Raw genomic sequence first — 23,460 nt, 5'->3', positions numbered from 1 at the left:
GTACTTATGATAACCCCAGATAATTGAGAATAACTTCTATACCTTGAGACCCTTAACTTATCACATCAGTAGTAACTTCCTGGCCATGTACAGGAACAGATTCATACATTCCAGGGGTTAGAATGTCAGCATCTTGGGGCTGGAGAGATGGCTCCATGGTTAAGAGCCCTGACTGCTCTTCCAGAGGACCTAGGTTTGACATGGAGGCTAATAACTATCCGTAATTCCAGTTCCAGGGGATTTGACACACTCTTCTGGCCTCTGGGGGCATTGCATGACGTAAGTGCACTTATATACATACAGGCAATACACTCATACACATAAATAAATAATTTTTTTAAAAAAAGAATGTCAACGTCTTTAGAGGTTATTTCTCTGCTGACCTCAGCCTCTGAATAGCATGTAGCCATCCACTGGTGTCCTTGCAGAACTAGTTCTGGGACCCCACAGGATACCAGGATCTGTTTGAGCTCAAGTTCCTTGTATAAAACAGCAGAGCATTTCCACAGAGCCCCTGTACATTCTCCAGCAGACATTAAACCACCTCCTGATGACTTACAATACCCAATACAAAGTAAGCTGTGAAATCAGTTCTTGTAGAGGCCACGGGAGGGCCAAGGAGAAAAGTGCAGATTCAGGACAGGCACAATTGTTTTTCCCAAATATTTTTGATCCATGGTTGGTTGAACCTGCTGATATGGAAGGCTGATGGTACACCCTGTAATTGAAATCCTATCTGCAACCAAGACCCAAATTTAAAAGACTAAAGACACAAAAGCAAAGCTCAAGACAGAAGAACATGAGCAGAAAGTATACCTCTGCCCACACAGACTTGATAACAGGAACAAGTTTGTTATCCATTAACGTCAACTGACCACACCAAGTGTGGACACAGCCAGGCCCTCGTTAGGTGAAAACTCTTTGGCTGCCACCAGAGCCCAACTCCTCATCTCCACTCTGCAAGATACCTACAACAGCCTTGCCTTCAAGAGCTCCTCCACCAGTCTTCACATGCAAGCTTACACCAAACACAAGTGAGTGTGGATCGCTTCTCAGAGGTCTCTAACTGCTGGCCACCCTGAACACACACCGAAGCATCACTCTCCCTTTCCCATGATGGGAGAGTCTCACAGCAAAGCCCCAGATCCTTAATGCTAACAAACAATCCCAACACCACCCAGAGTGGTTATGTCAGGAGCTGGGGAGACTGGAGGACTCTATGTGGTTTTTAAAATATTTCATATTTTTTAAATTTTATGTGTATGAATGTTTTGCCTGCATATATGTAAGTGCACCCATGTTGCATAATGCTAGTGGAGGCCAGAAAAGGGTGTTGGATCCCCTGGAACTAGAGTTATGGACAGTTGTTAGCCATCATGTGGGTGTTAGGAACTGAACCCAGGTTTTCTGCAAGAACAGCCAGTGCTCTTAGCTGCTGAGACATCTCTCCAGCCCCTCTACATGGTTTTAAACATGAACAACTGTCCATGGCTTCCATGATCCCTTACACAGCTCTCAACTCCAAGTCTTTTATTGCTACACTACACTCGGGCTTCACTAACCCCTTTCCCTTTGGCGAGTACTCCCATGGGCCCTTGTGCCACCTGCCTCTGCCAGCAACACTCAGAGCTGCACTCCAAGCACCTCTTCGATGTGTAACTACACAGCAAAGCTACTGAGAGAGCAGTTCCTGTTCACTGAAGGTTGGATATTCACTCATACATGACCACCACAGTGCATGCTTGGAACCCTCCATCCTTCCTGGAGCCCAAGCTCCCCAGCCCATGTGGATCTGGAGACAGGCATGCCTTGCATCTGGCCCAGCCCCCCATGAATCATCTGATACCCCTCCTGGCAGCAAGTTGCCCCTCTGTTAACACATGAGGTGTGAATCCTGGGACCTCCAGCCCAGCACCAGGCACACATTTCACATGATGATGGAAATCTACTGTACCAGAAGCGGGGGTCAGACAGAATGAACAATGCTTTGCACACTGGGATCCTATTCTGCTTAAACAAGCTTATGAAGTGCATGCTTCTGTTCCGCCCATTTCACAGACTGTAGTAAGGAAAACTAGAGGCTCAGATAGAGCGGTTATCACTGGGAGAATGGGTTAGGGCTTCTGTGCTATGGGCCCTCATCATCTGTTTACACTTGCCATCCCAGAAGCCTCCAGTACCCACCCTGCTGAGGTCTCTGTCTGTGCTTCCCGTTAATTTGCCTGCCTTGCACTTCACAGTCCCATCATACATAAGCCCAAGGGGTCTGAGGACACTGATGTTATCAGTTGCTCCTCTACCCTTGCTCCACTCTGCAGGGAAGAGAGACTGGAAGAATGAGAGCATCTGTCAGGCAAGCGCCCTGGCATCCTGCAGTGGGCCCCATTGCAGTTTTGGGAGGGTATACCACCCTCTGACACCCAGAGCCAGGCACCAGAACCCTTTCTGACCTGACTGGCCTCACCACTCCAGACGGCTCTGTCAGGGATGGGACCAGACACTGCCAGGTACTGCCCACACATACTAAGCTGCTCTGGCATGTCTCCAACTGGCCTGGGGGACTGGGTGCCCTAGGCTTGTACCAGCTACATCCACTCACTCCAGAGCTTAAATACGTGAGGAGGCTGGCACAGCTCCAAGTGCCAAAGTGATGGCCATCCATATTACCTTCCAGGCTTCCCAACACCCCCAACACACCCACCTGCACCATTGCTGGGGCCACTGGATTTCAGACTTTTCCTGGGATCCTGAAAAGTCAAACTCCATTCATTTTCAACTACACTGAAACCCTCTCCCAAGAAAAACAAACTCCCAGTGGGCTAGAAGATGATCATCCTACTACAAGCAAACCACACCAGGCCTTCAGAAAGGGATGGAAAGTCAAGGCTCACTCTGGGGAGGACAGGCAGGGATCCTGCCCTTTCTGTCAATGGCAGGATGCTCTATAGGAATTACAGATCATCCAAGAATTCAAAGTAAAATAGTACAAAATATGCCAAATAAAAATAACTTCCATCTTCTCTTAGACAGTTGGAGCCCCTAACTAGAACAAGTCCTGACTCCCTGTGTGTTCAGCAGAGGCAAGCTCTGACTCTCCAGGGCAAGCCTAGCTGGAATTTTCCCTGGGCTGAGAGTATATTTCAGTGACAGTGAAGACTGGCCACTTCAGTCACTCCCCTACACTGGTCCGCAAGACTCAATCTCCCTTCCTAAGAGCTGTGTGACAATCTAGAATTTCAGTCTTACTTGACTCCAGTTTCTATTGCTGTAAGAAAATGCCCAACACTGGGTGATTGAAATACACAAAAATTCAATAAAAACAAATTTAAAAACGAAGAGAAGTTTATTTGGTGCACTGTTCTACAATCTGAGGAGACCAAGAACATGGCCCTGGCACCTGGTGAAGGTCTGCTTGCTGTGTAACATGGCACAGGCACTGCACGGGGAGACTGTGTGCAAGTCTGGGTCTCTTTCAATGTGTAAATTCTATGATGGGGGGCTGGAGCAATGGCTCAACAGTTAAGGGCACTGGCTGCTCTTTCAGAGGACCCAGGTTCAATTCCAAGCACCCACATGGTGGCTAACAACCATCTACAACCCCAGTTCCAGGGGAATCCAATGCCCTCCTCTGACCTCTGCAGGCATTGCATGCCACAAAGTATACTTACACACATGCAGGCAATACACTCATACTCATAAAATGAAAATAATAAATAAAATAATAAGAAAAGAAAAATACCATGATGGGTACTCATGACCTCACTTAATGACAACAGTTACTATCAAAGCCCATTTCACATACCACCCACACATGACTTATGGATTACATTCCCAACACAGAAACTCCTGAGAAACACATTCAAGCCTAACAGCCTTCTTGGCCTCTGTTCCCCTGTTGGTTCCTATGGCCCAGGCCCTTGAGGGCATCTGCCCATGCCCAAATAGGCTCACTGGCTGGTGGTGCTTGGCCCATTGGGCTGCCCAGGCCTGTGGTCCATAAGCTCTTCTGGTTCTAGAATCCCCCAGGGTCAACTGAAAAGGCCCCTGTCTGGGTCTGAAGTCCCAGGTTTAGCCCTCCCATCCCCACCTGACTGGACAAAGTTCATGTGACCAGAGGGCAGTACTGAGCACAGGAGCAGGAAGAGGCAGGGCAGGGAGGGCCGGGGGCAGGTGCCAGGTGGCAGGAGCCCAGGGCCAGGCCACCTCCAGTCTCTTGCCCTCCTTGTGGACATCTGTGATCTGGTGACTGTCAGCTACACACAAGAACTCAAAGAAAAACACCTTTGCAAAAGTCAGTCTCTCCTTGTCCCAGTTCACCCTGCATGTTAAGGTTGGAAACACCCCTCCTTTTCTTTCAGAACAGCAATCACATGGAGTATGCTGGGAGCCTTGTGGGTCATCCTCACAGTGTTCTAAAGGACAAAGGTCACCCTCACTTTCCAAGCACACTCCTTCACTCAGGCTACAGAGGAGGTGACACCCAGGACTGTAGCCACCTGTACTGAACCACATCCACATCAGAACCGGGAGAAAAAGAAGAAAGGTCAGCCAGGAACAGGCTGGCTCTGTCCAGAGCAGAGCACTGTGGGAGTTGTTTGAGGGGGGGCTGGGTACCAGGACAACAGCCATCTGCCCCTGCCTTTTCACCAAGAACAGAACCTGTTCAGCTGACAAAACAGCCTCTCTCAGTAGGTGGGGGCAATGTGCATGTATGCATATGTGTATTGGGTTGCACGTGCATGTGTGTTTATGTGTACATGTGTTATGTGTATCTATATGCATGCATGTGCATATGTGTATGTGCATGTATATACTGCATATGTCTGTGAGTATGTATGTGTATGCATGTCTGTACACATGTATGTATGCATGTGGTCCGTGTGTACCTGTCTGCATATGTATACATGTATGTGCATGTATATACATGTGTGCACATGTGTATGTGTACATGCATGTGTACATGTATGCATATGTACATTTGTGTATGTTGCCTTGGGCATATGTGTGTATATGCATGTATGGATGCACATGTGTATGTGTTGGTATATATGTCTATATGTGCCACAGATGTGCTCATCAGCTGAGGGCAGTCGAGCCGACTCACAGTCTGACTTTTGCAAATCCTTAGGCTGTGCAAGTGTCTGTGGTGTGCACATTCCTTCAGGGTGCACCAAGACAGTTCAGCTCCGTTGTATGGTAGTTCTATCCTTAGCGTTTTGAGGTGCCTCCACATTGACTTCCACAGTGACTGAACCAATTTACCAAGAAGAAAGATATTCCCTTGTTCTCTGGAAATGAACACAACCGGAGAGCATCATGTTAAGCAAAAGGAGGCAGACTCAGAAAGCCAGATCTCATATGCTTTCTCTCATTGTGGACCCTAGATTTTATATAGATACATAAAACCATTATATACATACATATATACATACTTACACATATACAGATACCTGACAAGAAAGCCCAGCATTCAGCAAAAGAAAGGGGACTAGCATAGACCGGAGGAACAGGGAGGAGGGAAGGGGGAGGGTGCTGGGGATGAATCTGGTCAAAGTACACACTTGAAAAAAATGTCCATGAAACTCAGTACTATGAACAAAGAATATGGGCCAAGAGAAAAGAAGTTTAAACAATCAACAAAAAAGACATAAACCAATGTGGCCCTGAAGGTGGCTGCCTCAGCTGCAGAGCGGTCCTACTTCCCTCACCCTTCCCTCTGCTGCTGCTGCTTGGAATGCAGGCTAATGGCTGGAGCACCAGCAGCCATACTGGACATGCTTTGCAGTGCATGACGTGTATTACATGTGGAGCTCCCACGGAGCTGCTCAGCACTGGGCTTCTAAGTTAGAGAATATTAATTTGTGTTAAGGCCACTGTGGATTTGTTTTTTGCTCTATGCAGTCACAAGTAGCTAGCTGTCCTAAGTTCAGTAATCCTGAGTGTGACTCTGTCCCTGGACCAGGGAATGCAGAGGGGGTCAGTATGGAAAGTCCCAGAGAAGCTGACTCATCCACCACCAGCAGCTCCACCTTCATGAGTGTAGACAAGTGTAGGTTGTACAGACACACAGTCCCACCCTCACCCATCCTACCTGAGCCACAGACTAATCACCAAAATCAGAACAATGACCCCAGGTCAGCTGTGCAGCTGTGGCCAGGGGCTTTGTTCCCAGGACCTGACAGCACTAAGGCCCCAACAATTCAGAGACCTCACTTTCCAAGGTCAGTTATCCACAGTCAACTGCCATTCAAAACATGAAATGGAAAACTGCAGAAGTAAACAAGACATCAGTTGTGAAGGACTTCTTGGTGTGTCATTACTGGCTATTGTTGGTCTCTTACTATGCTAACATAAACCTTACCCTAGCAATGTAGTGATGCACATATAGGAAAAGCAGCAGCTTCTGGCACCTGAACAGCGCCCTAGAACACACAGCCGAGGTTCAGGATGGGTTGCTGAGCTGGGAAAGGAGGGTGGGCTCCACTGCTGCCTCCTCACAGCTAAGTTGAGATGCAGGGCCCAGGCACTGATGGGCTAGCTGTTGAGGCCCCATCCTGGATGCCCCTCTGCCAGCATCAGTGGGGCTTACCCACAAAGTCTTTGCTCTAACGAGCACCTGTGCATTAAATAAAACTTCCCAAAATATACTGTGGGATTATTACTTCCGAAGATGTAAATGGGATTCCCCAAATACATGTGATTAGGACTGAAGCTGTGAAATTGCTGTTAATTTGAATAGACATAAAGCTTTCCCACCTTTAAGCCAGGTGCAGACAACACCCGGTTAACCCACAGACACTGCTGAACTAAAAATGACCACGCTGGGCCCTCTGGTCCCTCCAAACCTCCTCAGCCCTGAGATCTACAGTAGCAAATCCAAAAGTTAACCCATGAGGTGAGGTTCCCTCTCTGGCCACATGCTAAAGGGGAGGTGGTCGTGCTGAAAGGGTGGCTACAGGAGGCTCCAGGGCACAGGGTACAAGAATGCTGGGTCACCTCATCAGCTCAGCCCTGGAGAGATTGGGGGCAAGCTGTGAGACTCTGTAACTTCCTGTTCCAGGGCCTCTTTTAAGAAGTACAGTGGCCATCTGGGGCACTCTCCTGGGATGCCAGCAAGTGGGACACAATGGCCAGTGTGACCCAGTGTACTGCCCTGAGGACTGGCAGAGACAACCAGCACAGCCATATCACCCAAAAACAGACATCCCCAATGCCCTGGGTCACAGACCAGCAAGAGAACAGGGCTATCTACAGAGGGCCCATGGCCCAGGGAGGGCAAGGCTACTTCGCTTTGCCTCCTGAACAGAGTTTCTGGAGATGGCTGAAAAGTCCCCAGCATACTGAAGATCATCCTGAGACTCCAGAGGCAGGCAGCAGCACCAAAGCCTCTGACCAGGGAGGAGTCATCTGTGGACAGAGTTCTTCTCCAGGGGTTGTCATGAAAGGCTGGCTCAGGTGGACTGCTGTCTAGGGCTCTGGTCAGAGCAAGCATAGACACTAGGCTAGGATATTCCAGCAGGTGCATCTCCAAAAGTGTCCTTCAAGAAATCAGAATTACACACCTGCTAGACTCTGAAAGTGCCAACTAGTCAACAGCAGCAAAGTTGCCCTTTGCCCACACACCACATTTGGTCATCCTACCTGTAAAAAGGGAGGAGCAGGTGTAGTTAGGAGGGAGGGAGCAGAAGAGGAGGGGAGGGACACACAGCACTGCCAGCACCACTACCCTCCAGGATAGGGTGGGACACTGCAATCACTCACTGTATCTATGAACAACACTTTCCAAAGTAACTGGAGAACTTCCTGCCACCTTACCTTCGCACAGGAGAAAGCTCCAAGGCCTACCTGGCTTCCTCTTGTCAGGTGCAGAGGGACAGTAGGGTGCAGACAAAGCTCCTTCCTGTTCCTATGGTACCCAGCCCAGTGGTGCAACACAAGGGCTCTGACAGTTGATGGCCCACAAGAGCACTACCGAGAGCCACACATTCCAACAAAGCTCTCAACCTGGCATTCACTAGTGCAAAACTCCACATGTGCAAAGTGGGTCAGAACCACAGAAAGTGCTGTTTGCATCCATGCCACCTGCTGAGTGGGTGCACAGGTCTACCAGGAGGGATGGGAGGTGCCGCCGGCCCCACCAGCCCATTCTACCCTGTAGAGAGCAACCATGGGGGACGGCAGGGACAGCCTTCAGCCCCCACGTTTCTGATGATGTTATATACATAGAAGGGGCCAGCTTACCCCAACTGGACTGCTGAAATGGTCACCATGTCAGATGCCAACGGCTTTATCTTCTATGGTGAGGGGCATATCCATACTTCAATGCGCAAATGGTCTTTAGGGATATGTAATTTCCTTCTCCTCTTGATGGAATTAGGAAAATAATAATTTTTTCACTTATAATTAAGAGAACAGATGGCAACTACTTAAAATCTGTTGGTGAGAACGAGATCAACATGATGTGGGAATGGAGTGAGTTTGTTTTTCTGGATGAGTGGGCATCCCACACTGAAATCTCCAAAGCCAGGTATTAGGACTGCAGGATGGGCAACTGGAAGTTTTTCTAAGAGGTTACAGAGCAGGAATTTAAAAGTGACCACAGACTAGTCTCCTCCTGTGGCACCTGGACCACCCAGGCCGCTCAAGGGGCCCTGACTTCAGCACCACTACAGGGGCCCTCATAAGGCAGAAAGACCAACACACCCAGTGAGAGACCATGGTATCACAACCTTGCATTTGAAATAGTGACTGTGGACTGATTCCTCTATTCCCTGAGAATTTCTGGGACCTCTCCCCCACAGGCTGTCCTAATACCTTTTCTGTTACTATAACAAAATACTTAAGATTGGGTACTTTATAAGGAAAAGAGGTTTATGTAGCTCACAGGATTGGAGGTTTGAAGTCCAAGACTGAGGGCCTCTATCTTTACAGCTTCAGATAAGGGCATCCTTGGTTGCATCAGAACACAGAAGATAAAAGGAACAGCTACATGGCAAAGATAACAAGAATTGTCACAAGAATATCAGAGTACCATGGGAACTATATGAATCCCTTCTAAGGATGTGTACCAGTTACCTGATAGCCTCCCAAAAGGCCCCACTTAAAAGTTCTGCCATTCCCCACCTTTGCATAGTGGGCACCTGGCATCCAACACAAGAACCCTGGGACACCAACACATCCAGACCATCCAACAGTCCTAGCTCCTCAAAGCCACAGGCACAAGACCTACAATTAGAAGAGTGTAAGCCTCAGCCCTGCTGGTTCAGCTCAGGCTGTTTTCATTCACATTTTGGTAAACTCTTTTCTAGGGGTGCAGGTAAGAGAGAACTCACAGCAGAGTTCAAGTCCGTGGAGCTCATGATTTAATGGGGAGATAGCAAATGAGAGAGCTGGCCAGAACAAAGAAATATTCCAGAAATCACCAAGAAAATCCAAAAGACCTCCAACCTGGGAAGAGACAGGAAGTCACCCCAGTTCATGTTAAGGCAAGAACCAGCTAGACAGTCTATGTCAGTGGACTGATTCTGAAATGTCCCGCTCTTCCTGGGACCTGAAGAGACAGACAAGTACAAAGCCTGAGACCCACGGGCTCCTTTCCCAGCCATACCCGGTGACTAGAGGGCAGACTCATGTGAACTTTACCTCCAGGATTCCCACTAGATTCACTGTGAAGAGTCAAGAAGCACCTGCTGGAGGACCTGGCATAGAGTGGGGTACACTCCTATGAAATACAGTCTGTTCCCTTTGGCAACAAAGTCTGGCACCCATGGGAAGAACTGTTCCAGAAACTTCTTTCAGAACCAGACGGGGCACTCTAGCGCTAGTCTTCCTACCTCACCTCATGGGGTTTGGAAAGCTACATGGGTGCCTCCCATGATGAGCTGACTTAAGACTTCTGCTTTGCTGTATGTGAGTGTCCCCATACAACACTGCTTCTCACTGCCAAATAGTATTCAAAAATTCCATGAGACTCTCAATACTCGATGAAGACACCAGCTTTGTGTCAGATGGCTGTTACCAACTGTCAGGTAATCCATCTAAGTGTTCAGAGCTCATTAAAGTGGCTTAAGCCAAGCTATGAAATTCAGGTCCCTTAAATGCATCATAGACATGAACTCTCCAGTTAGGACAGGGGTCATCAGGGTCTAAACAATACTGAGTGGAGAAACCATCTGCACAAGAAGGGATAAGTACGAAGGTTACAGGTGGAGGGCACAGTCCACTGCAAGAAGATTACAGAGCAACTCCCTTCCCACACCTTATATCGCCCGGGCTCCAGCATTAAAGCTTTCAGGTAAGTCAAAGATGCCAGCCAAGAAAGGTTGCACATCTCATCATTTCCAACTGCTAAGAAATGTCTTGCTTGCCCAGAAATTCACAACAGAAAACTGACTGGTGGTCTCTGGGGAAGGAAGCAAGGGGCCACACGGAAAGAAGAGTGATGATTAAGGTGAGTATTTTCAGCTGAGGCAGCTACAGTGTCTTGGAACTAGAGAGAGATGAGGGTCACTCAGCTTTGAGAACATGATAAATGATGTAAGTGCTCAGTAGTTCAACCAACAGAGGGGTAAAGAAGGCACAGTCTGGGCATGTTAGAGCTGGGATCTGGAGCAGCTGCAGACACTCACATGTTCAAACATGTGCACACACACAGACACACACACAGAGACAAATACACAAAGGCACACAGACACACACACACAGAGACATACACACACAGACATAGAGACATACACATAGACAGAGACACACACAGAGACATACACATACAGACATAGACACACAAAGACATACACACAAACATAGGCATACAGGAGACATATATACACACAGACACACACAGAGACATACACACACACAGAGACACACAGAGGCACACAGACACACACACACACACACAGACACACACAGAGACACAGAGAGCCATACACTGAGAGACATACCCAGACACACACAGAGAGATACACACACTAAGTAAATAAAAGTAAAATACATGTTATTAATATGGCTAATGGTGAGTTTCATATTATGTGAATTTTTCCTTATTTTAAAAAACCCAGGGCCAGAGAGATGACTTAATGGTTAAGAACACTGGCTGTTCTTCCAGAGGACTCAGAGAACATGTTCTGTTCCCAGCACCCATGTGGCAGCTAACAACTGTCTATTACTCCAGTTCCAGGAGATCTGATGCCCTCTTTTGGCCTCCATGGGCATTGCATACATGGTGCACTTACACACACGGTGCACTTACATACACATAGGCAAAACACTCATACACACAAAACACAACTAAACAAATAAAAACCCTACAGATAATAACATATGTACTGGTGAGTCCTCTCACCTGACCAAGGACAAGGCCAGGGAGGCTCAGTACCCAAAGCTGCTGTGGAGATGGGGACACACCTGGGGTGTGGGGTATGTCACCTTGTGTGCCCTCACAGGCAGGGAAGGACCCAAACAGCCACCCCAGTGCCCAGTCATGACTTTTTGCCTCTTCTCCTAAAATCACTCAAAACTAGATAAATAATCTGAGAATTCAGATTCAGAGAAAGAGAAAAATAATCTGCCTACAAATCTCCCTGGACAGGTCATCCATGCTCCAGCAGATGGCCCACAGCCCCAAACACACAGGCAACACTAAGTGGACTCAGTGGGTTTAAAACCAGGGCACATGAAGTTTGGAGGGAAATGTGGTAGGGGGACAGGGGAGGAATTGGAGGGGAGAAAATGGGGGGTGGGTGGATGTAGGCAAAACACATGTGCATTTATGAAATTCTCAAATAGTAAAATAATTAGAGACATGCATAGAACAAAGTGGTTAAAAAGGAAGGGAAAATGAAAGAGGAAAGCTAGAAAAGGAGATTGTGAGAAAGAGGGAGGGAGGGAGGGAGGAAGTAAGTTATAAAACGAATATTGGTCAAAAACGCTAACAATCATGAGAGCTCTTAGCAAACAACACTGGGGACTTGCTCTATCCAGGAAGATCACAAACCTTCAGTCTGTAAAAGATGCTGGATCTGTGAAGCACAGCAGAGGGAAAGGCAGTAAGGTCTGCCTGCATCTCTCATTCAAAAGATGCTTGTCAGTGTGCTATGGTGTTGACATGGGATTTGGCCTAAAACAATGATTAACTACATCAGTTAGACAGCATGGCTCTAAGGAGGGAAATCTATGCACTAAAATCATCTTTGCCACAACAGGAAGTGAAGAAACGCCAGTGCAGGGCGGGGTGTAGCTCAACAGTACAGCACTTGCCTAATACACAGGGCCCTGGGTTAATCGCATGCACACCATGCACACGCACACACACAGACAGGCACACAGACACACAGACACACACACACACACACACACACACACACACACACACACAATGACGCATACATCTTTTGTAAATGTGGATGTAAATCTCAGAATATCTACAAGAGCTGGAAGTGGGGGGAAGGAAGTGGGGGAAGAGAAGAAGACGGAAGGAAGCGAGGGGAGGGAAGTAGAGGCAGTGTCTGTATGTTTGCTGTTTTTACAAGCCTTTAAAATATGTAATATGTATTCAAGTGATAATATAAAAATGAGCTGGATTTTTTTTTTTTTTTTGATGCAGGGTCTCCCTGTAACCCCTTGCTGGTGCCGTAATTCACTATGTAGACCAGGCTGGCCAGGATGCCTCTCAAGTGCTGGAATTAAAGGCATGAGCCACCACACCTGGAGATAAAAATATATATTTTTAAAAGTGGATGGATGGGGTTGGGGATTTAGCTCAGTGGTAGAGCGTTTGCCTAGCAAGCGCAAGGCCCTGGGTTCGGTCCTCAGCTCCGAAAAAAAAAAAAAAAAAGACAAAATAAAAAGTGGATGGAGACACAGGTCATGGAGGAGGAAGAGGGGTGGTACGAATCATGTGGCGATGGGGCCTAGGCAGCCATGTAGGCAGGTCCACACACAGCCCAGGCCTCATTGCCCTGGTCTCCCCAGCTTGGGGCAGAGGCCAGTACTGATGATAGGGGTGAACTTACACAAACCTCAGTGATTTGGTCTACCACACACCTGGACTCAGGTCTGCGCAGATGGAACAGCCTTCTGCATGGGATTAAATCAAGCACAAGATGTGATCAAGAGACACAGTAAACACAAGATGGTTTGGGCTGCTGCTGCATGACAGTAAACTGGGGTTATCTTATTTATATAGGATGAGTATCTACTAAAATAAGGGCAGAAATATAGCAAAGTAAATACATAAACCAACATAGTAAATTATGTTTTGTTATTCAGTTTTAACTACTATAACAAAATGCTTGAGATAACCAACTTGTAAAGGAGAAAGGATTGTTTTGGCTCACAGTTTTGGAGGTTTTATCCATAGTTGGTTCTAAGCTATGACAAGACAGCACATCATGGCAGAAAGTGTGTGATGGACACAGAGGGGACAGGAAGGGACTGGGGTACTACTATCCCCTTCAAGGGCATACCTCCAGTGACCAGAGACCTCCCACTAGGCTCCGTATCTCAAAGGTTCTATAACCCCATGATAGTGCCACTCCAGGGATCAAGTCTTAAACACATGGACCTCCATGGGACACTGTATATCCAAACAATAGCAATATCACACCATGTCATTCTGTGCTGTGCATAACTGTGCCTGGGCCTAATATGGCTATCAGTGCTACAGTTTCTCACATTAGCACCCCATAAACTCAGGGTTGACATGCTGTGCATGTGTGGCATCACAGTCTGAAGTCACTAGGCTTCAGAAAATCTTTCTCCACTCCAGTGGTATGGAACTGCCATTGTGTGTGTGGCCACTGTTGACCAGGGCATTATTATGCAGTGTGGGGCAGTCAGCACACAGGCAGGAGCAAAGGTTGGACAGCAGGTCAGGACATGTCCTGAAAGAAGGTAGGAAGTAGATTTGGCACAGACCCGGCTTGGTGGGAGCAGGGTCCAGGTTAGAGGTGGTAACTGAGAAGACACACTTGGGGTTAGGAATGCAGGGCAGGAACCAAGCAAGGCCTGTGTTGAGAGGGGCAGCTAGAACTTCAGTCAGACCATCTAAGCAGGGAAAAGCTGTGTTGCAAGGGAATATGGCCTACTGTGTGCTAAGCACAGATCTCCCAGCAGGAACAGGGGAGTGTAGGATTATTACCCAGCTGACGGCACACTTGTTGCCCCTGCACATGGGGCTGGGCTACTCCAATGACTGGACCCCCACAGCAGCTCAAAGAACGGGTCCTAGACTGATACCAGACAGGTTGTGAATTGATTATATGCCCCAAATTAATGCTGAAGTCCAGAGCCCCAGGACTTGAGTATGTGACCTTATTTGAAAATAAGATACTTTGCTGATGATCAAGTTCAACTGAGATCACTAAGCAGGCCCTAATTCAGTAGGACTGATTAATATTGTCAACTTGACAAGATCCACAATCATCAGAGACCAGCCTCTAGGCATGTTTGTGATGGATTTTCTAGATCAGGTTAATTGAGGTGGCAGGACCTACATGTGGGCAACACCATTCTCTAGGCTGGGATCCTCAACCTCATAAAAGGGACTGAGCTGAACACTGGCTTTCATCCTGCTCTGCTTCCTGACTGCAGACACTGTGACCAACTGCTTCAAGCTCCTGCCACCATGGCGCACTGTACCCTCAAACAGTGAGGCAAAACAGACCCTTGCTCCTAAGTTGCTTTTGTCAGGGTATTTTACCACAGCAGCAGGACAAGCAGCTAATACACCTGTTTTGTTTTGTTTTGTTTTTCCCAAAAAACTAAAGGGACCTGTTGTTTTGAAAGGGAGTCTTCTGCAATCAACACCCAGGTGTTTTTGTGTCTCAAAGAATTTAACAATACAGAGTAGCGGAAGCATGGATTATTAAAGGTCAAGAGTATAAGCACATCTGCAGAGTGAGAGCAGGTGCAGGCAATCATGTGGCCCAAGAGCCCCATTTTTTTCAAGTGTGGGGCGCGTCCAGGAGTTTTCTTTTACAAAAGGGGAAGGAGGAGTTCTCAAAAGGGGCAAGCCTTGGTGGCTGTCATGGGTGATTGATGTGTCTGTCTGTTGGGGTCTTCACAATCCTTGGGGAGGTCCAATACAGTCCCCAGATGGCCTTTCTTGGCTGCTACGTCCTGGAGTTAATCTTCTCGTGGCTCATAATCACAGGTGTCTGACCCTAACTTTCCTGTCTCATTTTGAAATGGAAGTAGAGATACCAGAGGAAGGCCAGGTGAAAGATAGAATTGTGCTACCACAAGTCAAATGTCAACAAAGACGGCTGCCAAGCACCAGAGGTCACAAGAGAGGCCCGAATAGAGCTTTCCTGAACATCCCTCAGAAGAAACCAGCCTCATCTTGGTCTTGGATTTAAGGTTCCCAGAAATGAGGAAGAACAGACTCCTGTTAGCTAAACCTCCCAGCTTGTGGCACTTTACTATGGCCGCCCTCAAAAGCATGCAGGCCTGGCTACTCTCTTGTCCCAGCAGGTGTTGACAGACCTTCTCATGTAACTGTGGTTGCAGATACCTCAGACCAAGCCCAAGTGCCCTGCACCATTCGCTTATGCAGAGTCTACAGCCTGCTTTCTGCAGGAAGGGCCTTCCTACAGCTGCAGCAGCTTGGGCAGGCTGCCTGGGTCACCCATGAATGGCCAGAGCATGGAAGAACTTAAGAATTGTTATTGCCACACAGGGCAGTGAGACCCTGCCCACTTCCTGCTGGCTCTGCCTCCTAAGACCCAGGAAGACTTGACCACCTGGATGCCCTAGGCCCATCACCACCTGACAGGGAGGGATGACACAGGAGAATGCATCCTGGAGATGAGAGGCACCTGCCCAGCAGAGAGACAGGAACAGTAGCTCCCATGGCATGACAGCTGAAGCATGACTGGCAGGTCTCCTGACCTGCCACTTGTCCTCCATAAATGCTGGTTCTCCTCCCTTTCTGCTCAAAACACAATTCTCCTTTTATATGTATATGGTTCCCACATCTGTGTATTCAATCAACCACAGATCAAAAATCTTTTTTTAATTCCAGAAAGTTCTAAAAAAGCAGAACTTGAATTTCCCACATACAGAGCACTAGAGGCCAGGTGAATGGCACAGGCATGCCCACCATTTCCCAGATCCTTAGTCTCCTCCAGCACACCTTGTCTCAGCGTTGTTTGCTGCAGGTCTTGGTCCTGTGCTATGCTGTTAGGCCTGCACTGGCCATGTCTGTACTGAGCATGGGCAGTTTTCTTGTCACTGTTCTCTGAACAACACAGTAGAACAAGTGTTTGTCTAGCAGTTACAACATAGCAGGTGTTAAAATCATCTGAGGAGGCTCCATGCAGATATAAAGCCATTTCACATAAGCAACTCCAGCATCCTCAGACACAGTTACCATGGAGGTCCTTGGAACCAGTCTCTAGGGACAATTGTAAATGTGATTTGTGAAAACCGACAATGATAAAAATTTAATGTAACTGATGTAGGCCTTTGTCAGAGAAAGGGGAGGGTCCTTGAATTCCTGCTTAGCACATTAATGGAGACTAGTCTCTAAGGCACATCAGTCAAAGCCCAGGCTAGGAAACGCATCCTACTCACTGGCAATCTCCACACAGAGAACGGCTCTCCCTGTCGCTGTCTGCAGGAAAGTCTGTCCTCCACGGTGGTCCACCTGCTGGAGTTTCAGTAATACTTAAATATGCAGAAGACTGGAACAGAAGGATCACAAATGGGGCATCAGTGAGCTGACAAAGCAAAGTGCTCATTCAGAAATACAGAAATACAGCTATATGCTAAAGTAACAGTGTTAACAGCCCTGAATCTCCAACGCTGCTCAAGACAGGATCAGAGCCTGGATTCAAGGATCAGATTCCAAGATAGGATCAGACCTAAGATTCCCCAGGACAGGCAGACATTTGGAAATACAGTCTCCTACTCATTGTGAGTCTGCCAATGTCTCCCAGGGAACCCTGGTATCCACACACAAAGGCCAGCCCAGATCAGACTGGTAACTAACTGAAGAACAGTTTGCAGCCATGCACAGTCTGGCTTCACGCTGAGTATATGGAGAATGGATTTTTCAAACTCTTTTGCAGGAAGATCCTGGAAACTCTGCCCATTACTATTTCAAGTTCACTGGCTCTCTCTTGGGGGAAATGAAACACATTCATCAAGGCTCTGTCCCCAGCTTGTTTTCCCAAAGTAGTAAAATGTTACACAAGGTCCAGAGCTTGGTGTGATTCAAGTTATTTGTCTTAAAATGGTGTTTGCCACACATGGATGGAATGATTCTGCCAAATACACAGAACAAATACTCTGCAAAGAAACAGTGACAGTTCACTTGTGTCAGTGCCCAGAGTAAGCCACCAAGTGTGCCCGAGTCACCTTTGTCCTCCCTGAGCAGCCCTCCACTAGCCAGTGCCACCTGATTTTCCTCCAAGATCTGAGACACGCACTTTAGTTCCCATCTTAGCTCTGCCCCAGGGAGAGCCTGGGAAGCCTACACACCTGGCTTCTTGGTTGCACCTCAAAGGATGCTGGGCCCTACCTCATGCACCTGCAATTCCTCCCACCCTCACCCCATCCTCTCAAACTAGGGAGCTGATCCTATGGGCTAAGAGCTTCCTTGAGCTTTAAAGAAGGCTGCTGCTAGGTTCTGTCCTAATGCTTCTTCAGATCTGTTTTCTGCCCTGCCCATGGAGCAGGCCACGCAGCTGGAGCCGCCCCATCCTCTGCGACCCACTCTAATACCAAAGGATGAGGGCAGGGCTCTGTGCATCTGAGGGAAACACAGGCCAATTCACACTTGTGCCTGACCTACCATAGTGAGCATGGGAAGCTGGCTTTTGCTGGGATTCTCACAGTCTGGGTGGAGGCACAGTGCAGCATTGACCCTGAATCACAGTGTGCAAGATGACTCAGGCCCAGGTTCCGCCCACAGCCTTACTCCAATGCACCCACTGCCCTACCCCTTCCATGTTTCATTCTACCACAATCTCATCTGAAGCATTTGTTTGTTCTAGGGAATCTTCCAGCAAAACCGAACTAGGGATGCCTCCCTGAACCATGGTGGTGACACCGTTCTGAGCCCAGCCTGGTTTCTGAATTTCCCACAGTGATTCCTGACCATTTCTCTGCTCCCCCAGACCTGTTGTTCCCCTGGGGACTGCCAGCCTCATGGGGGGCTAGCCTTAAAAGGCTAGCAATACTGCAATAGTCCAGCAAACCTCTGAGGAGCTTCCAAGAAAAGAGAAAAGGTAAAGACAAATACAGAGAGAGCGGAGGGGAGGGGAGGGGAGGGGAGGGTATTGCAGAGATGGCTCAGTTTTTAAATCGTTTGCCGCACAAGCATAAAGACCAGAGTTTGGATTCCAGGAACTCATGTAAATGCTGGGTGAGTGTGGCAGCCTACCTGTAATTCCAGTCTCTGTAGACGGAGACAGGGGATCCCAGAGTAAGTTAATTAACAAGACTAGCCAAATCCAGGCGCTCTGGATTTGATTGAAAAACCCTGCTTCAATGAATAAGGTTGAAGAGCAATCAGGAGTGAGTCCCAATATCAACCTCGGGCCTCAACATGCACACACACACACACACACACACACACACACGCAACCACACATACGTGTGCACCCGCCCCCCCCCACACACATACACACATGAAAGCAGAAAAAAATAACTGAGGGAAGCACTTTGAGGATGGGGAAGGATCATCCATGACAGTCAAAAAACAAGCCACCACAGAATACATAGTGGAACCCCAAGAAAGCTTAGGTCTCCAGGTTTAGGCAGACTCATGTCACAGGCAAATGGGGCCACCAGAGGTTTCAGGCTATGGTTACTCTGTCAGTGAGGTGCAAGATGACTTGAAGGGCAGGGCTTACCTGGGCATGGTCCAGAATAAGGCAGAACTTTCCTGTAGGGCAGACTTGCAGGACACTCACTAAGGAGCTCCCCCAACCCAAGATGTGCCAATAAAGCCATCCAGGACAGGGGTGAAGATAAAAAGGCCCCCCTAACTTCTGCTGCCTCCCCAGGGTCCTGGTCCTATATCCTAAGTAGAGATGGAAACATGCTTGACCTGTCAGCCCCCAAAGCACAGATGCCTATCACTGTCACACTGCACAGCTGCCCTCACCAACCTGCAACTGCCACCTGCACGGTGTTCCAGAGGCTAAAAATACAGCCAGGCCAAGTTCTTCCCCCAGGAATGTCCTGGGGGAGACAGAGGCTGTCTGGGAGCCAGCATGGCTGCAAAGTTTCTTTCATTCCCCCTCCACTTCACACCATCGTGGGGTGGGGCACCTGGGGCAGGGCTCAGGCACTCGGCTTCCTTCATGTTCTGCTGCCCTGCAGACAACCCTCCTGGCTAGGCACCCCAGGCATCCTGCCCTCCCTCCTCTGGCTGGCCATGCTCCAGGCCCACCCAGGAAGCACATTTGTAGGGAAGTGCAAGCCACTGTAGCCACTCAGAGTCCCCACAATTGTCGACTGGTAGCTGGTAGAGCTCAGTTCCCAGGGCCAGTCACGGCCATCCCCCGAGCCATACCTGATCCATAAAGCACTGGGAAGGCAGGACAGGGCCTCCAGCATCCCAGGCCTGTAGCTCACTGCTTCCGGTACTAACCATTGCAGCCCACCTCACCATGAATGCTGATCAGCTGGGAAAAGCCAAGCCAGGCCTGCTGGAAGGTAGGTGACTTGGCCCACTGAGGGAGGCACAGGTGTGGCCTGTATCCAATTTCTATCCCTGGACCATACCCTAGAGGCATGGCTCCTTGCTAGAGTCTAGGAATTCCAGTTCAGGGCCACCCCTCTCACTGGATTCACCACTTGTCACAGTTATCATCACACCCACACAGGTCAGCAAGCATATAGACAGCTGCCATTTAAAGGTTCCACTGTGTTCAAAGCCTCCCTCTTAGGAGGCTCAGCAAGCTCGTTCTCTCCCTGGTAGCAGAAGACTTCAGCTGGAGTTAAATCCAGGTCTACAGACACAAATGGGACTGTGCAGCACAACAGAAAGCAGGTACAGGGCACAGGGTACCTGCTAGCAAGATGGCCCCAGCTCTAGGTAATCACAGTAGCTAGCAAGGGCCTCCTCCACACACCACTCAGTCTATAGACACCGTGTCCCAAGTGAGACTCCTGGAAGCCCTCATGCTCTCTCTTCCTCTGAGAGCCAACTTGGGACCCCTGATCCATGGAACTGGAATTGCTCCTGTCCCTACCCAAGCCCAAGCCCTCCCATCAAGTTGACAGCCACAGCCCTTAGTTGCTTAGGCTGAACCTTCAGTGCCAGTTTGGACTCATCTCCTTTCCTTGCCCCCACATATGTCCATGATGTCTCCAACTCTGAACTCCACTGACATTCCTAGCACTGTTTCTGTTCCCATCATGCTCTGGAAAGGCATCCATACCCTGGATGGTGACAGTAGATTCTAGTAACTCAGTACAACTTCCATGCTGATCGGTTCTACTCCAGCCTCGGAGCACCAACCCAAATGAGCCTCCCCAGTGCCATGGTCTCTGGGGCCTTATGCCTCTTGCATCTGCCCTCTAGCTCCCCCATGATCTGGTTTCCTTGTCTTCCTTGAACATACAAGCGTCACCCAAAAACCTTTTCACAGACCATTCTCTCAGATCTCCATACCCCTCCCTTTTCTCTGCCATGCTTCTGTGCAGGTGCCAGTCTCCTTGAACACCCTATTAAATCCACAATATGCTGCCAGTCTATCCCACGCTTTATGCTTCTCATGGCACTGAATACCCCAGAACATACTACCTTCCTTTATTGACTACCTCTCTCACTGGAAAACAGGCTCTATGCAGGCAGAACTACACTGTTGCAGACACTCAAATCAACAGGAGGACCTCTGAAAAATGCCTCTGCCTGTTTCAAATGGTCCCAGGAGCCAGGCATGTTTTATGAGCATACCCCCATAAACAGCTGCTCAGCTCCAGGTCTGCAGCTCCATGTTCTTCAGAATATCAGTCACGTTCTGAAAGCTCTGAAGGTAGCAGGACCCCCAAGACAAGTCTCTGGGATAAAAGAATTTAGATCAGTTGTCAAAAGCACTTGAAAAAGTGTTAGTCATGGGGTTCTGAATGCCTCAGAGTGTAGGGCAGGAGGGACCTGAGCCAGATCCGGCAGTGAGCGGGGAGGGGTACACAGGGAAAAGGGTCTGGGAGCTGGATTCTGATGGATAGGCATCCTTTGTCCAGCAAACTACAGTTTGGGTCTTTCTTCCTCTGGGATGACCCCGGTCCCAGTGGGGAGAAGAGCTGGCAGAGAATGAGTGTCCCTGAGGGAGTCTCATTGCTGAGGGAGTCCATTGCTGAGTGACAGCCCTGAGGGAATTCTATTCTTGTCCTGTCCTATGAAGCCATCCAAAGCACAGGAAACAAGTCAACTAGCCCAAGGCCACACAGCTAAGTCTCAGTGGAGTCAGGACTAGTGTTCTCTCTACCATGGAGCTGCTGTGCATCTACCACCTGCCAGAAGAGGGACCTGGGCTCAGTGGACTGCGGGGTCACCACATGGCTGCAGTCACACCTGTTTACTTTTCTGTTTTGTCAAGAATGTTGAGATTCTGTTTTATGCCAACAAGACAGTTCTCCTTAACTTTTCTAAAAATGTCCTCAAGATGGTCAAAAGGATAGAAAACCATGGAAATGTCACAGTTGTGCACAAATTCCCCAGATGGACTTTTGCATACTGATGAAGTATTCTGAATTGGACAGACAGGATTTGGGGAGTCATTCAAGGGAAATCAAGCACCTCTCTGCCTCCCCAGACAAGCAAAGACTAGAAACAGTGAACGCTCCAAGCACTGGCTTCTCCAAGACATGTCCATCTCTGAGAGCTGAAGCCCTTGGACTGCATGACATTTCTGTCCTCAGCTGGGCTGTGATACGAGGTGCATGACACTTAGTACAAGACACAGACAAAGCAAGACTTGTCTAAGCTGACAGCTTCGCAGTCTCTGAGCTCACACCTCCCTCAACACCTCCAAGGCACACTTACAGGCAACTGTAGCTCAGCATGTCTAAGCTAGGCAGCAATTCCCCACACAGGGTCCAGCTCCATCCACAGCCTCCCTCTCCCAGCTGACTGCTCATCACCCAACTGGGGTCTCCCTAGATCCCCTGCTTCCTGGATAGCAGTTTCCAGCTTCAGGTGGAATTCACTTTCTTGTAGCCTTTCCACATCTCACCCTGGCCATAACCTCCCACTTGGGCCCCTACCACTGTGTGTCCTACCTCAACTCTATCCTACAATCCATTCTATCTGGCCAATACAATGTATCCCATTAGCACAAGCTGGTGCTCACTGCACACACAGTACAGACTCAGGCCTATATGGGGTGATGCCCACAAGATGTCCTCTAGGAGACTCCACAGCAGGAGACAGAGAGTTGACTGTAAACAGGCAGAGATGTGGAGTTAGGTAGTGATGAATGTCACAAAGACACTTAAAAACCAGTGAATTATAAGCTATAAGGGGGTGAACTTGATGACATGTGTATTAGATCTCTATAAAACTGTCAGATCCCACCCTCCTCTACTACATTCCATCTATTTCCCCTCAGGATGGAAGGAAAAGCCTCCATGCCTCTCCTCATGCCCTCTGGCCTTTCTCCTGTCACTTGCTCTGCCCCAGTCCCCACATGTTCACTGCCACTCCAGGCCAGCTCCTGGCCCTGCAGAGCTACCTGCAGCCTACCCACCTAAGGCTGCCTCTTCCCTCTGTTGGCTCAATATTTGCCACTACCCTCATCCTCTTGGGTGGAGGTCCTCTGACTTCACCTGCTGTGTCCCTTAAGGGATTCTGGTACCTATATCCAGACTCCACAGTAATCTACTGAATGTGGATTCAATGACAGGCAACATTGTTGCCAGGAAGGTCAATGGCTTTGCAGGTGATTCAACTTCAGCTTCATCCACAGTTCCCCACTATATCTGAGGTGCACTTACTTATGAACACACAAACCTTCATACATCCCTCCTAGTGCTGGGAGTAGATAAGCCCAAGTTCTTACGGGTGTGATCTGGAAGCTGAGCTCCAAGCTACAGCTTGATGATGGAGCAGCCAGGACTTCCCAGACCTCCAGCTATGGGCCCTCAGGGTCAGGCCCCTGCACAGAATCTGACTCTTGAGGGCCAGGTGCCAGGCTCTGCCCTCTGAATGGACACAGCCAAATGCTACAGATCAGCCTTCCCTTGGGGGTTGGGGGGGTGAGACAGCCTGTTCTTCGGTGCCACCCACACTCAGGCTATTTCCTGTTTCAACAAAGAGAAGGGCAGGTTCTCCTACTGACAATCTCTAAACTCTGCTCCCACCTCCCACCTTGTGTCTATTCATCCTCTACAGTGAGCCAGCAGGGACAGGAACACTAAGTGACATGGGCACTCCTGAGGTGCAGCAGGCTGTGTGCCCTCCCTCTGGGCAGTGACAGCAGCCCCACATCCAGCGCCACACTG

General features: G+C 48.7%; 1 protein-coding gene across 3 annotated transcripts in view; it reads right to left on the bottom strand.

Moving 5' to 3' along the window:
* The window catches only part of Apba2 (amyloid beta precursor protein binding family A member 2), a 260,996-nt gene that overhangs the window by 199,915 nt on the left and 37,621 nt on the right, over positions 1–23,460 (bottom strand). For 2 of the 3 annotated variants that reach the window (XM_008850617.2, XM_008850619.2), the window contains exon 2: positions 16,576–16,685. The exons of the other annotated variant lie outside the window; for it this stretch is intronic. The gene's annotated coding sequence lies outside the window, so the exon portion shown is untranslated. The remainder of the gene's footprint in view (positions 1–16,575; positions 16,686–23,460) is intronic. 3 annotated transcript variants of the gene reach the window in all.

This window comes from Nannospalax galili, unplaced genomic scaffold (assembly GCF_000622305.1).
Source record: "Nannospalax galili isolate Female #2095 unplaced genomic scaffold, S.galili_v1.0 scaffold685, whole genome shotgun sequence".
In the NCBI taxonomy this organism is placed as follows: Eukaryota; Metazoa; Chordata; class Mammalia; order Rodentia; family Spalacidae; genus Nannospalax; species Nannospalax galili.
Note: the sequence above shows the minus strand (reverse complement) of the source record. Positions and strands in the feature narration are given on the sequence as shown.